Below are 14,585 nucleotides of genomic sequence, written 5' to 3'. Positions count from 1 at the left end.
AGTAGAGAGTGTTCCAGAGTAGAGAGTGTTCCAGAGTAGAGAGTGTTCCAGAGTAGAGAGTGTTCCAGAGTAGACAGTGTTCCAGAGTACAGAGTGTTCCAGAGTAGAGAGACCCACAGAAGCAACTGTAATTGAGTACTGACAGTGTCTGCTGTGGCAGGTGGGAAGGTGCAAGTTACCTGAGAAATATCTAGTCTCCCAATGTTCTAATCTCTCAATGTTCATCTCAAAGTGCATCAAATGCATGCATTTAGCTGTTGAAATGCTCCGGACCCCCACACTGTCTTTGGGCTAAGCCCCAATGTCTTCAAATTCTAGAAAAGCCCCTGGACAGGCCTCATTCCAGTCACAGCTACAACCACCACCACCGACTACCACTACTGTTACCTCTGGGAGAGAGGAGTTGCTACCCCTGGGGAGAGGGGAGTTGCTACCCCTGGGGAGAGAGGAGTTGCTACCCCTGGGGAGAGAGGAGTTGTTACCCCTGGAGAGAGGAACTTCTACCCCTGGGGAGAGAGGAGTTGCTACCCCTGGAGAGAGAGGAGTTGCTACCCCTGGGGAGAGAGGAGTTGTTACCCCTGGAGAGAGGAACTTCTACCCCTGGGGAGAGAGGAGTTGTTACCCCTGGAGAGAGGAACTTCTACCCCTGGGGAGAGAGGAGTTGCTACCCCTGGAGAGAGAGGAGTTGCTACCCCTGAGGAGAGAGGAGTTGTTACCCCTGGAGAGAGGAACTGCTACCCCTGGGGAGAGAGGAGTTGTTACCCCTGGGGAGAGAGGAACTTCTACCCCTGGAGAGAGAGGAGTTGCTACCCCTGGGGAGAGAGGAGTTGCTACCCCTGGGGAGAGAGGAGTTTCTACCTCTGGGGAGAGAGGAACTTCTAACCCTGGAGAGAGAGGAGTTGCTACCCCTGGAGAGAGAGGAGTTGCTACCCCTGGGGAGAGAGGAACTTCTAACCCTGGAGAGAGGGGAGTTGCTACCCCTGGGGAGAGAGGAGTTGCTACCCCTGGGGAGAGAGGAGCTGTTACCCCTGGGGAGAGAGGAGCTGCTACCCCTGGGGAGAGAGGAGTTGCTACCCCTGGGGAGAGAGGAGCTGTTACCCCTGGGGAGAGAGGAGCTGCTACCCCTGGGGAGAGAGGAGCTGTTACCCCTGGGGAGAGAGGAGCTGTTACCCCTGGGGAGAGAGGAGCTGCTACCCCTGGGGAGAGAGGAGCTGCTACCCCTGGGGAGAGAGGAGCTGTTACCCCTGGGGAGAGAGGAGTTATAATAATAATACGTGTATTAATATAGTTGATGAAATTGTTATGTGTAATAATATAGTTGATGATATTGTTATGTGTAATAATATAGTTGATGATATTGTTATGTGTATTAATATAGTTGATGATATTGTAATGTGTATTAATATAGTTGATGATATTGTTATGTGTATTCATATAGTTGATGATATTGTTATGTGTATTCATATAGTTGATGATATTGTTACGTGTATTCATATAGTTGATGATATTGTTATAGTGTTATAATAGGCCTACTGTCCTTAACATGTTTTCAATATAAATTAGATGTGGGATGTGAATTCGTTCTGTTTCCAACTGTGTGCCCCAGGGTGATCACTCCTACACTATCTAGAATCTAAAAGGGTTATTTGGCTGTCCCCATAGGAGAGCCTTTGTAGAACCCTTTTTGGTCCTAGGTAGAACCCTTTTGGGTTCCATGAAGAATCCTTTCCACAGAGGGTTCTACATGGAAGCCAGAAGGGTTTTACCTGGAACCCAAAAGCGTTCTCCTATGGGGACAGCCAGAGGACCCTTTTGGAACTATTTTTTCTAAGAGTGTACTGTATCATAGGTCTATAGACTTGTCTTCTCAAAACAGGCTTAAAACACAACAAGCAACAACATTTTCTCTTTCTAATCTACTGTTAACTCTTTTCACTCAGGAAGGTTTGCTGTGTGAAAGAGATAAAAATAAATATTGTGGAAAGGCTGTGTGTTCATTAGTGCCCACCGTAGCAAAACGTTTGGCAACAGAAACCGTTAGGTCACGTTGTACAGCTTATATACTGTTTATGCAACATTTTAAAACTGTTGTCTGTGGTGTAAACTAATGAATACGACCCAGGTTGTAGCCTACAACTCGGCTGTTGATGTCTGCCTCATGCTGAAACCTGAACGTAGCCTGAGGGGTGGACTATGATGCAAGCTAGATATACTGTTTTTTCAAAGCTTATCTACATTTCAGTTAGCTTCACATTCCAACTCAGACTTCACCCTTAAGAATACACAGAGTGCCAGTCATCAGGAAGGTGCTCTCTCAGCAGAACTGAAAATATCTCAACGGCTTGACATGTTCTGGTTGTGAATTCAGGCTACAAGGTGAGAATCTTTCCAGGGATTATTATAAAGTGGTAGAGAAATTAAATGTATGGTGTAATTTTTGTACAGTGAATGGAAGTAAAACACTCAGACCTAACAGTCGACTTCTAATGAGACAGGTACGTGTCAGTTTAATCATACAAAATGGAGCTAACTGAATATGGGCAAGTCAAATTCAATATATGTATATATTATAGTTCTACATTTAACATTTCATATGATAACTGTAATTGTATCATAGTTCTACTATATTGTAGCGATCCTCGCTAAATGAGCCACGTCACAATTCCAACCAAGTAAACCAATTGGCGCCAACGGCGTGATGCGTAGGTTGTTTGCCTTTTACACATGCAACCTGGGTTTTCTTCCCTGCTCCACTGTTCGCTACATTGGTGTCAGAAGTGGTATGGTGTCTGTGAGGCCATCAGAATTTATGGCCCGGACATGTGAGGGGTCTGAGTAGTCGAAGCACAGGACTTTTGTAGGGGACAGTGTGAGTCAGGTTACAATTCCCATTTCTGCGATGCGTAGGGTGTTTGCCTTTTTTCGACAGTTACCTGGGTTTACCGCCCTGCCCGCTGTTTTCTACACTATTGATATCATAATCTTCCCGACATCGTTTGGACACACCTACTCATTCCAGGGTTTTTCTTTATTTTTACTAATTTTTACATTGTAGAATAATAGTGAAGACATTAAAACTATAAAATAACACATATGGAATCATGTGGTAACCAAAAAAGTGTTAAACAAAAATACATTTTGTATTTGAGATTCTTCAAATAGCCACCCTTTGCCTTGATGACAGCTTTGCACACTCTTGGCATTCTCTCAACCAGCTTCATGAGGTAGTCACCTGGAATGCATTTCAATTAACAGGTGTGCCTTCTTAAAAGTTAATTTGTGGAATTTCTTTCCTTCTTAATGCATTTGAGCCAATCAGTTGTGTTGTGACAAGGTAGGGAGGTATACAGAAGATAACCCTATTTGTTAAAAGACCAAGTCCATATTATAGCAAGAACAGCTCAAAAAAGCAAAAAGAAATGACAGTCCATCATTATTTTAAGTCATGAAGGTAAGTCAATACAGAACATTTCAAGAACTTTGAGAGTTTCTTCAAGTGTAGTCACAAAAACCATCAAGCGCTATGATGAAGCTGGCTCTCATGAGGACCGCCCCAGGAATGGAAGACCCAGAGTTACCTCTGCTGCAGAGGATACGTTCATTAGAGTTACCAGCCTCAGAAATTGCAGCCCAAATAAATGCTTCACAGAGTTCAAGTAACAGATACATCTCAACATCAACTGTTCAGAGGAGACTGTGTGAATCAGGCCTTCATGGTCGAATTGCTGCAAAGAAACCACTACTAAAGGACACCAATAATAAGAAGAGACTTGCTTGGGCCAAGAAACACGAGCAATGGACATTACACCGGTCAAAATGTGTCCTTTGGTCTGGAGTCCAAATTTGAGATTTATGGTTCCAACCGCTGTGTCTTTGTGAGACGCGGTGTGGGTCTCCGCATGTGTATTTCCCACAGTAAAGCATGGAGGAGGAGGTGTTATGGTGTGGTGGTGCTTTGCTGGTGACAATGTCTGTGATTTATTTAGAATTCAAGGCACACTTAACCAGCATGGCTTCCACTGCATTCTGCAGCGATACGCCATCCCATCTGGTTTGCACTTAGTGGGACTATCATTGGTTTTTCAGCACAAGTACAGGCTGTGTAAGGGCTATTTTACCAAGAAGAAGAGTGAAGGAGTGCTGCATCAGATGACCTGGCCTCAACAATTCCCTGACCTCAACCGAATTGAGATGGTTTGGGATGAGTCGGACCGCAGAGTGAAGGAAAAGCAGCCAACAAGTGCTCAGCATATGCAGGAACTCCTTCAAGACTGTTGGAAAAGCATTCCAGGTGAAGCTGGTTGAGAGAATGCCAAGAGTGTGCAAAGCTGTCATCAACGCAAAGTGTGGCTATTTAAAGAAACTCAAATATAACATATATTTTGATTTGTTTAACACTTTTTTGGTTACTACATGATTCCATATGTGTTATTTCATAGTTTTGATGTCTTCACTATTATTCTACAATGTAGAACATAGTAAAAATAAAGAAACAATGGTTTTGGGAAACAGCTTGGAGATATACTCCTACAAAGGTTCTAACGATTAACTTAGCCTTCAGGTGCTTTAGGGAAACCGGGCCCAGGTGGTCTCTTTAGGAAATGTTGTGAAAATATTTGGCCTAGGCTACATGCCCTGTTATTTAGACTGGAAACCGATTTGTAGGTGATCAATCCTGCTACTGATAGCCAATGTGAACTGATTTGAACAGGTTTAGGCTGGTGATCTAGGATATGTAGGCTACATCCGAAGTACAGTACCAGTCAAAAGTTTGGACACACCTACTCATTCCAGGATTTTTCTTTATTTTTACAGTTTTCTACATTGTAGAATAATAGTGAAGACATCAAAACTATGAAATAACACATACACATATTGCTCGTGCCTAGGCTACATGCTCTGTCCTGCTACTGGTAGGCCTGTAACGTTATGGGAACTGATCTGAACAGGTTTAGGCTGGTCATCTAGGATATGTAGGCTATAGCTGAGGTATAGACCTCCATCGGCATATCACTAACAAACCGCTATTATATATTATAACCTAGCCTACTTTACATAATATAAATCTCCTACTTGTTGAAAAAATACTTTCTGAATGTATCAATGATTTCCCCTCAGATCAATTATGCCCGTTTTAGCCCTTCTGTCTACATTCTCAGATAAGTTTAGAAAATAACAGATTGAAAGAAATAGTCTACTTTTAATAAATACACATTAGCCTGAGAGAGTGGAAGGGCTGAGAGGAATGTGGCCTTGTGTTGCTGCACTGTCTATAACTACCTAAACAAACAGTAACAGGGAGATGAGGTGAAAGATATCAGTCACGACTACGTGTTGTTACAGGCTTTGGTATTTCCATTTATATTTTGAGGTTGGACGTTAGCACGTTGGCCGCACCTCTTGGCGCCACCTCAATAGACAGTATGCTTATGCCTGTGCTGGCTTGTCATCTCTTTAGTCAGAAGGGTTCCATCTGTTATGTGATATTGAAGAGCAGCTGGCCCAGTGTTCTGGTTGGCCTTAGAGATGTTAGAAGACTGGCACCTCTTTGTAGCTCTGCTTCTTTAAGTTGATGAACAAAGTCTTTCTGTCTTGTATCTCCCAGGGTTTGGTTTGGTTGGGTTTGGTTTGGTTTGGTCTGGTTTGGTTTGGTGTGGTCTGGTTTGGTCTGGTTTGGTCGGGTTTGGTTTGGTTTGGTCTGGTTTGGTCTGGTTTGGTCTGGTTTGGTCTGGTTTGGTTTGGTTTGGTTTGGTCTGGTCTGGTCTGGTTTGGTTTGGTTTGGTCTGGTTTGGTTTGGTTTGGTCTGGTCTGGTCTGGTTTGGTTTGGTTTGGTCTGGTTTGGTTTGGTTTGGTTTGGTCTGGTGTGGTTTGGTCTGGTTTGGTCTGGTTTGGCCTGGTTTGGTCTGGTTTGGTTTGGTCTGGTCTGGTTTGGTTTGGTTTGGTCTGGTGTGGTTTGGTTTGGTCTGGTTTGGTCTGGTTTGATCTGATTTGGTCTGGTTTGGTGTGGTCTGGTGTGGTGTGTTTTGGTTTGGTTTGGTTTGGTTTGGTCTGGTTTGATCTGATTTGGTCTGGTTTGGTGTGGTGTGGTCTGGTTTGGTCTGGTTTGGTTTGGTTTGGTTTGGTTTGGTCTGGTCTGGTTTGGTCTGGTTTGGTCTGGTTTGGTCTGGTTTGGCCTGGTTTGGTCTGGTTTGGTTTGGTCTGGTCTGGTCTGGTTTGGTTTGGTCTGGTTTGGTTTGGTCTGGTTTGGTCTGGTTTGATCTGATTTGGTCTGGTTTGGTTTGGTCTGGTGTGGTGTGGTTTGGTTTGGTTTGGTCTGGTTTGGTCTGGTTTGGTCTGGTTTGGTCGGGTTTGGTTTGGTTTGGTCTGGTTTGGTCTGGTATGGTCTGGTTTGGTCTGGTTTGGTGTGGTCTGGTTTGGTCTGGTCTGGTTTGGTTTGGTTTGGTCTGGTTTGGTCTGGTTTGGTCTGGTTTGTTCCACTTGTTTTTTTACTCCATATTGTAAGTTGGAGGGTTTTTATTTCAGATGTCCTCGTCTGGAGCCACTTCAATGGGCACTCATGGTGGGAGTCTTTTAGGTTCCACTTTCTTGTTGCTAGTCAACATTCAGTGGACACTAGGGATTGGACGATTAATACCGGAGCTACGATGCGCCGGTGCAGTTTTCAAAGCACTACTGATTCGACACAACGTATCAATGCTTGTATCAAAGTAACAATACTACGTGATGATGACTGTCGAAGCTTCGGACATCACACTACCATCTGACAGGTGTCAGAAGAGCACTGACCTCTGCTGGAAGCTTTGTGTCTTTATCTATACAGAACAAAAATATAAACGCAACATGTAAAGTGTTGGTCTCATGTTTCATGAGCTGAAATAAAAGATTCCAGAAATGTTCCATTCGCACAAAAAGCTTATTTCTCTCAAATTTTGTGCACACATTTGTTAACATCCCTGTTAGTGAGCATTTATCCGTTGCCAAGATAATCCATCCACCTGACAGGGGTGGAATATCAAGAAGCTGATTAAACAGCATGATCATTGCACAGGTACACCTTGTGCTGGGGACAATAAAAGGCCACTCGAAAATGTGCAGTTTTCTCACACAACACAATGCCACAGATGGCTCAGGTTTTGAGGGAGCGTGCCATTGGCATGCTGACTGCAGGAATGTCCACCAGAGCTGTTGCCAGAGAATTGAATGTTCATTTCTCTACCATAAGCTGCCTCCAACGTCGTTTTAGAGAATTTGGCAGTACGTCCAACCGGCCTCACAAAATGCGAGAGATCTCGCTGATTTCTCCCTGGTGCCAGTGCTTTTTTTTTTTTACATGTAAAGTTTCTTTCAAACACTGACCTCTACTGGACACCTTATTTATACATTTAGTTTGATGTCTTCCATTTTGTAGCCCCTGAATGGGAGCTCAGCAGGTAGGGACGGGGATTGGGATTTCCCATTGTTGTTTAAATAATTTGTTTTATTTAGTGTAACGTATGATAATCTTCTGTATTTAGTATCCTAAATAATACCACAGATGTATCGTTTTTGAAAACATAACTAACTAAATGTTGTTTATTAGTCCTCAAATCTATCCATTGCGTTTTCTGCAAAATGTGTTGAAAGCCCCAAAGCGTTCAGAAAGCCTCTGTTTCCCACCACTAGTGGACACCCCCATGAGTGTCTTTCAGAACCCCTCCTAAAACCACCTGTTTCGTTTTGGTTGTTGTTAGTGACTCTTTGTTAGTTCCTTCTTCTGTTTGAGAGACAGTGTTTTATTTACTGTTGAGGAACGTAACAATGTTCAGGTGATTAAATTAAATCACCCGACTGTTTGGATATGTCTGTTAGTAAATGTTTTATTTCTAAGAGATCATGAATAAAAGAGAATAATTGACATTCTAGAATGAGTTGTCACTATGTTCACCACAACCAACATTCTGCATCTCTGTTTAGGGGTCAGTGCTCTAAAATGAGTCTCTCTGGGGAGAGAGAGGAGGGGGTCCCTGCCTCTAAAATGAGTCTCTCTGGGGAGAGAGAGGAGGGGGGCCCTGCCTCTAAAATGAGTCTCTCTGGGGAGAGAGAGAAGGGGGGCCCTGCCTCTAAAATGAGTCTCTCTGGGGAGAGAGAGGAGGGGGGCCCTGCCTCTAAAAGGAGTCTCTCTGGGGAGAGAGTGGAGGGGGGCCCTGCCTCTAAAATGCGTCTCTCTGGGGAACATGACACCAAAGCTAAGAGCTGAGATGACAATTTTATGAATAATTTATTATGTTTATATCCAAAACGCTATTTCCCCAAAAAAATCACATGTGTTTTTTTAAAATATAATTTATTGCTAATATTACTTTTCTCAGATTTTTAATTCATAGATTTTAAATGTGTATGAATTTTTTTGGTTGTTGTTTGCAAAACACTACATTTCCAATGTTCAGCTAGAATAAAACGTTTGTATCCTGAATATATGACTGTGATATTTGGTTGTCTCACCTAGCTATCGTAAGATGAATGCACTTACAGATGCCATGTCTTCATTTCACCCAGTTTCTCTCAGCAGGAAAATAATCCTGCAGCAACAGGAAATGTGAATTATTATGTGGATTATAATTAATGGACATTTTTTGTAGGGGTTGATACATTTTTCATTATAGCAAAATAAGTCTGAAATGTTGAAGTGGAAATTATAAACTTTAGAAGCCTTTTTAAACCTTGAATACATTACAAGTATGCATTTCCTGCTGTGTGGGAAAATTCCTTTTCAAATTTAACTCTTCGGAGTCTGGAGCTTTTTTGGCCGTTTTTGGGTACCTTCAATTTTGCCCTGATATACTACATAAAGAAATGTTTACCAGACCAATGTTGGGTATCTTTTTTTTCAGCACAACCTCACCTATATGATCTGTTAGTAAGTTTTTCACTTTGACATACTATTTCAACACACTGGACCCAAACACACACAGAAAACACAAAGTCCGTTTAGAAAAAAGATGGTTTTTTTATTGTAAAACCCTCAAACATGGTGAACCAAGCATTTAAAAAGCTTCAAATTGAACCACAAGGTGCAAATATGAACATATAAAAGTATTTTGGTGATATATACAAGCAATAAATAACTATTTACAATAAAAAGTAGGTATAACCACTGGCGTTTTTCTTCTATTCTAACCCTAAACCTTTTTGTGCCACTCCTCAAAACAGTTTCTGTCCAAAATGAAAAAAAAAGCTTCAAATTGAACCACAAAGTGCAAATATGAACATATAAAAGTATTCTTGAGATATATACAAGCAATACACAACTATTTACAAAAAAAGTAGGTATAGCCACTGGCCTTTACCCTATTTGTGCCACTCTTCAAAACAGTTCCTGTCCACAATGACACAGAGAGCCACATCACAGGCCTTGCACTTCCATGGTGTGACAAACCTCTTCTTGTCAACTTGTTTACAGCGTTGACAAACCCTGCGGCCTGCTGTGGCTTTGTCTTTGGCCTCTGCAACATTGGCAATGGCCACAGGAACATGGCTGGTGCTACTAACTCGTGAAAAACTCTCCAAAACTACTCATGAACTGAACTAATTCCTCTCGTTCGTTCTTTCGCAATGGCTAGTTGTCATGGGAATGAATGTTTATATACTCGTGTGCATCCTGAAGAACCGGGTTAGCACAAGCACACGTTTTTTTCCGTTCCTTTTTATCACAAAAGACGACAAAGTTATTATAATAAATGCAAAGCGCTCATAAAAGAGCGCATATTTTGACGCACTTTTTTCATGGAATTGAAATTATCATAACTTTGGTTTTAGTTGGTGTATTTACATGAAACAAACACTCAAAACGTAGCTTCGGGTCTCCATTTCTGCATGAAATCGACGGCAGCCCTCTGCGTCACTTGGTTTGGATGCTGCGCGGTCCTAAAGCCGGCCCGCGATTTGAACGCGCCGAAGCGTTCGCCGACTCGGAAGAGTTAAAATTTAAAAAAGAGAAAAGTAAAAAGAAAGTAAAGTCGTAGCCGGCTGCGACCGGGAGACCCATGGGGTGGTGCACAATTGGCCCAGGGTAAGGGAGGGAATTGCTGGCAGGGATGTAGCTCAGTTGGTAGAGAATGGTGTTTGCAATGCCAGGGTTGTGGGTTCGATTCCCATGGGGGGGCAGTATGAATAATAATGTAAGCACTCACTAACTGTAAGTTGTTCTGGATGAGAGTGTCTGCTAAATGACAAAAAAAAAATGTTTATTGCAACATTTTAAAACTGTTGGCTGCGGTGTAAACTAATGAATACGACCCAGGTAGTAGCCTACAACTCGGCTGTTGATGTCTGCCTCATGCTGAAACCTGTATGTAGCCTGAGGGGTGGACTATGATGCAAGCTAGATATACTGTTTTTTCAAAGCTTATCTAGATTTCAGTTAGCTTCACATTCCAGATCAGACTTCACCCATTAGAATATACAGAGCGCTAGTCATCAGGAAGGTGCTCTCTCAGCAGAACAGTAGATATCTCAATGACTTGACATGTTCTGGTTGTGAATTCAGGCTACAAGGTGAGAATCTTTCCATGGATTATTATAAAGTGGTAGAGAAATGTAATGTCTGGTGTAATTTTAGTACAGTGAATGGAAGTAAAACACTCAGACCTAACAGTCGACTTCAACTGAGACAGGTACGTGTCAGTTTAATCATACAAAATGGAGCTAACTGAATGTGGGCAAATCAAATTCAATATATTCATATATTATAGTTCTACATTTAACATTTCATATGATAACTGTAATTGTATCATAGTTCCACTATAGTGTAGTGATCCTCGCTAAATGAGCCACGTCACAATTCCAACCAAGTAACCCAATTGGCGCCAGTGGCGTGATGCGTTGGTTGTTTGCCTTTTACACATGCAACCTGGGTTCGCTTCCCTGCCCCGCTGTTCGCTACATTGGTGTCAGAAGTAGTATGGTGTCTGTGAGGCCATCAGAATTTATGGTCCGGATGTGTGAGGGGTCTGAGTAGTCGAAGCACGGGACTTTTGTAGGGGACAGTGTGAGTCAAGTTACAATTCCCATTACTGCGATGCGTAGGGTGTTTGACTTTTTCGCCAGTGACCTGGGTTTACCACCCTACCCGCTGTTTGCTACACTATTGATATCATAGGCTTCCCGACATCCGTTGAACAAAGATACATTATAATATGAGTGAAAGGATTTGAGGATAATATCAGTAAGTGTTGATTTAGAGTTGTCTTCTGGGTTCAGCCTTCTAGCTGCCTTTATCAATTGGGTGAAATGTAACAAATGACATGGTCTCAGAGTTTGGAGATAACCAGTCCCAGTTTAAATCACTATGACAATCATTTCATTATTTATCCAGAGCAGCAAGGGAATCTAGAGACTCAACCTTTTTTAATTTAACCTTTATTTAAGTAGACAAGTCAGTTAAGAACAAGTTCTTATTTACAATGACGGCCTACCCCGGACGACGCTGGGGCAATTGTGCGCAGCCCTATGGGACTCCCAATCACAGCCGGTTGTGATACAGCCTGGAATAGAACCAGGGTCTGTAGTGACGCCTCTAGCACTGATTGGCTCAAACGCATTAAGAAGGAAAGAAATTCCACAAATTAACTTTTAAGAACAAATGACATCCTCATCCGTTTAAGAACAAATGACAAATGTGGTCCTCTCTAGCTCAATTGGTAGAGCATGGCGCTTGTAATGCCAGGGTAGTGGGTTCGATCCCCGGGACCACCCATACGTTAACATTTATGCACACATGACTGTAAGTCGCTTTGGATAAAAACGTCTGCTAAATGGCATATTAAAAGAAGGCACACCTGTTAATTGAAATGCATTCCAGGTGACTACCTCATGAAGCTGGTTGAGAGATTGCCAAGAGTGTGCAAAGCTGTCATCTAGGCAAAGGGTGGCTATTTAAAGAATCTCAAATACAACATATATTTCGATTTGTTTAACACTTTTTGGGTTACTACATGATTCCATATTCATAATTCATAATTTTTATGTCTTCACTCTTATTCTACAATGTAGAAAATAGTAAAAATAAAGAAATAATGGTTTTGGAAACAGCTTGGAGATTTAACAATACTCCTACAAAGGTTCTAACGATTAACTTAGCCTTCAGGTGCTTTAGGGAAACCGGGCCCAGATGGTCTCTTTAGGAAATGTTTTGAAAATATTTGGCCTAGGCTACATGCCCTGTTATTTGGACTGAAAACCGATTTGTAGGTGATCAGTCCTGCTACTGATAGCCAATGTGAACTGATCTGAACAGGTTTAGGCTGGTCATCTAGGATACAGTGGGGAAAAAAAGTATTTAGTCAGCCACCAATTGTGCAAGTTCTCCCACTTAAAAAGATGAGAGAGGCCTGTAATTTTCATCATAGGTACACGTCAACTATGACAGACAAAATGAGGAAAAAAAATCCAGAAAATCACATTGTAGGATTTTTAATGAATTTATTGGCATATGATGGTGGAAAATAAGTATTTGGTCAATAACAAAAGTTTCTCAATACTTTGTTATATACCCTTTGTTGGCAATGACACAGGTCAAACGTTTTCTGTAAGTCTTCACAAGGTTTTCACACACTGTTGCTGGTATTTTGGCCCATTCCTCCATGCAGATCTCCTCTAGAGCAGTGATGTTTTGGGGCTGTCGCTGGGCAACACAGACTTTCAACTCCCTCCAAAGATTTTCTATGGGGTTGAGATCTGGAGACTGGCTAGGCCACTCCAGGACCTTGAAATGCTTCTTACGAAGCCACTCCTTCGTTGCCCGGGCGGTGTGTTTGGGATCATTGTCATGCTGAAAGACCCAGCCACGTTTCATCTTCAATGCCCTTGCTGATGGAAGGAGGGTTTCACTCAAAATCTCACGATACATGGCCCCATTAATTCTTTCCTTTACACGGATCAGTCGTCCTGGTCCCTTTGCAGAAAAACAGCCCCAAAGCATGATGTTTCCAACCCCATGCTTCACAGTAGGTATGGTGTTCTTTGGATGCAACTCAGCATTCTTTGTCCTCCAAACATGACGAGTTGAGTTTTTACCAAAAAGTTCTATTTTGGTTTCATCTGACCATATGACATTCTCCCAATCCTCTTCTGGATCATCCAAATGCACTTCAGACGGGCCTGGACATGTACTGACTTAAGCAGGGGGACACGTCTCGCACTGCAGGATTTGAGTCCCTGGCGGCGTAGTGTGTTACTGATGGTTGGCTTTGTTACTTTGGTCACAGCTCTCTGCAGGTCATTCACTAGGTCCCCCCGTGTGGTTCTGGGATTTTTGCTCACCGTTCTTGTGATCATTTTGACCCCACGGGGTGAGATCTTGCGTGGAGCCCCAGATCGAGGGAGATTATCAGTGGTCTTGTATGTCTTCCATTTCCTAATAATTGCTCCCACAGTTGATTTCTTCAAACCAAGCTGCTTACCTATTGCAGATTCAGTCTTCCCAGCCTGGTGCAGGTCTACAATTTTGTTTTTGGTGTCCTTTGACAGCTCTTTGGTCTTGGCCATTGTGAAGTTTGGAGTGTGACTGTTTGAGGTTGTGGACAGGTGTATTTTATACTGATAACAAGTTCAAACAGGTGCCATTAATACAGGTAACGAGTGGAGGACAGAGGAGCCTCTGAAAGAAGAAGTTACAGGTCTGTGAGAGCCAGAAATCTTGCTTGTTTGTAGGTGACCAAATACTTATTTTCCACCATAATTTGCAAATAAATTCATTAAAAATCCTACAATGGGATTTTCTGGATTTTTTTTCCTCGATTTGTCTGTCATAGTTGATGTGTACCTATGATGAAAATTACAGGCCTCTCTCATCTTTTTAAGTGGGAGAACTTGCACAATTGGTGGCTGACTAAATACTTTTTTTCCCCACTGTATGTAGGCTATAGCTGAGGTATAGACCTCCATCTGCATATCACTAACAAACCACTATTATATATTATAACCTAGCCTACTTTACATAATATAAATCTCCTACTTGTTGCAAAAATACTTTCTGAATGGATCAATGATTTCCCCTCAGATTTATCATGCCCGTTTTAGTCCTTCTGTCTACATTCTCAGATACGTTTAGAAAATAACAGATTGAAAGAAATAGTCTACTTTTAATAAATACACATTAGCCTGAGAGAGTGGAAGGGCTGAGAGGAATGTGGCCTTGTGTTGCTGCACTGTCTATAACTACCTAAACAAACAGTAACAGGGAGATGAGGTGAAAAATATCAGTCACAACTACATGTTGTTACAGGCTTTGGTTTTTCCATTTATATTTTGAGGTTGGACGTTAGCACGTTGGCCGCACCTCTTGGCGCCACCTCAATAGACAGTATGCTTATGCCTGTGCTGGCTCGTCATCTCTTTAGTCAGAAGGGTTCCATCTGTTATGTGATATTGAAGAGCAGCTGGTCCAGTGTTCTGGTTGGCCTTAGAGATGTTAGAAGACTGGCACCTCTTTGTAGCTCTGCTTCTTTAAGTTGATGAACAAAGTCTTTCTGTCTTGTATCTCCCAGGGTTTGGTGTGGTCTGGTCTGGTCTGGTTTGGTTTGGTTTGCTCCACTTGTTTTTTTACT

At 42.2% G+C, this 14,585-nt stretch overlaps 1 pseudogene across 1 annotated transcript in view; it reads left to right on the top strand.

Annotated features, from left to right (window-relative positions):
* Positions 1 to 2,252: 2,252 nt before the first annotated feature.
* Positions 2,253 to 14,585, top strand: part of LOC311114825 (NACHT, LRR and PYD domains-containing protein 3-like) — a 47,445-nt pseudogene continuing 35,112 nt past the window's right edge. Inside the window, exon 1 of the transcript in view lies at positions 2,253 to 2,376. The product of the transcript in view is annotated as an NACHT, LRR and PYD domains-containing protein 3-like (transcript). The remainder of the gene's footprint in view (positions 2,377 to 14,585) is intronic.

Source organism: Coregonus lavaretus (genome assembly GCF_964263955.1).
Source record: "Coregonus lavaretus genome assembly, contig: HAP1_SCAFFOLD_233, whole genome shotgun sequence".
Taxonomy (NCBI): Eukaryota; Metazoa; Chordata; class Actinopteri; order Salmoniformes; family Salmonidae; genus Coregonus; species Coregonus lavaretus.
This window is presented reverse-complemented; position numbering and strand designations above follow the sequence as displayed.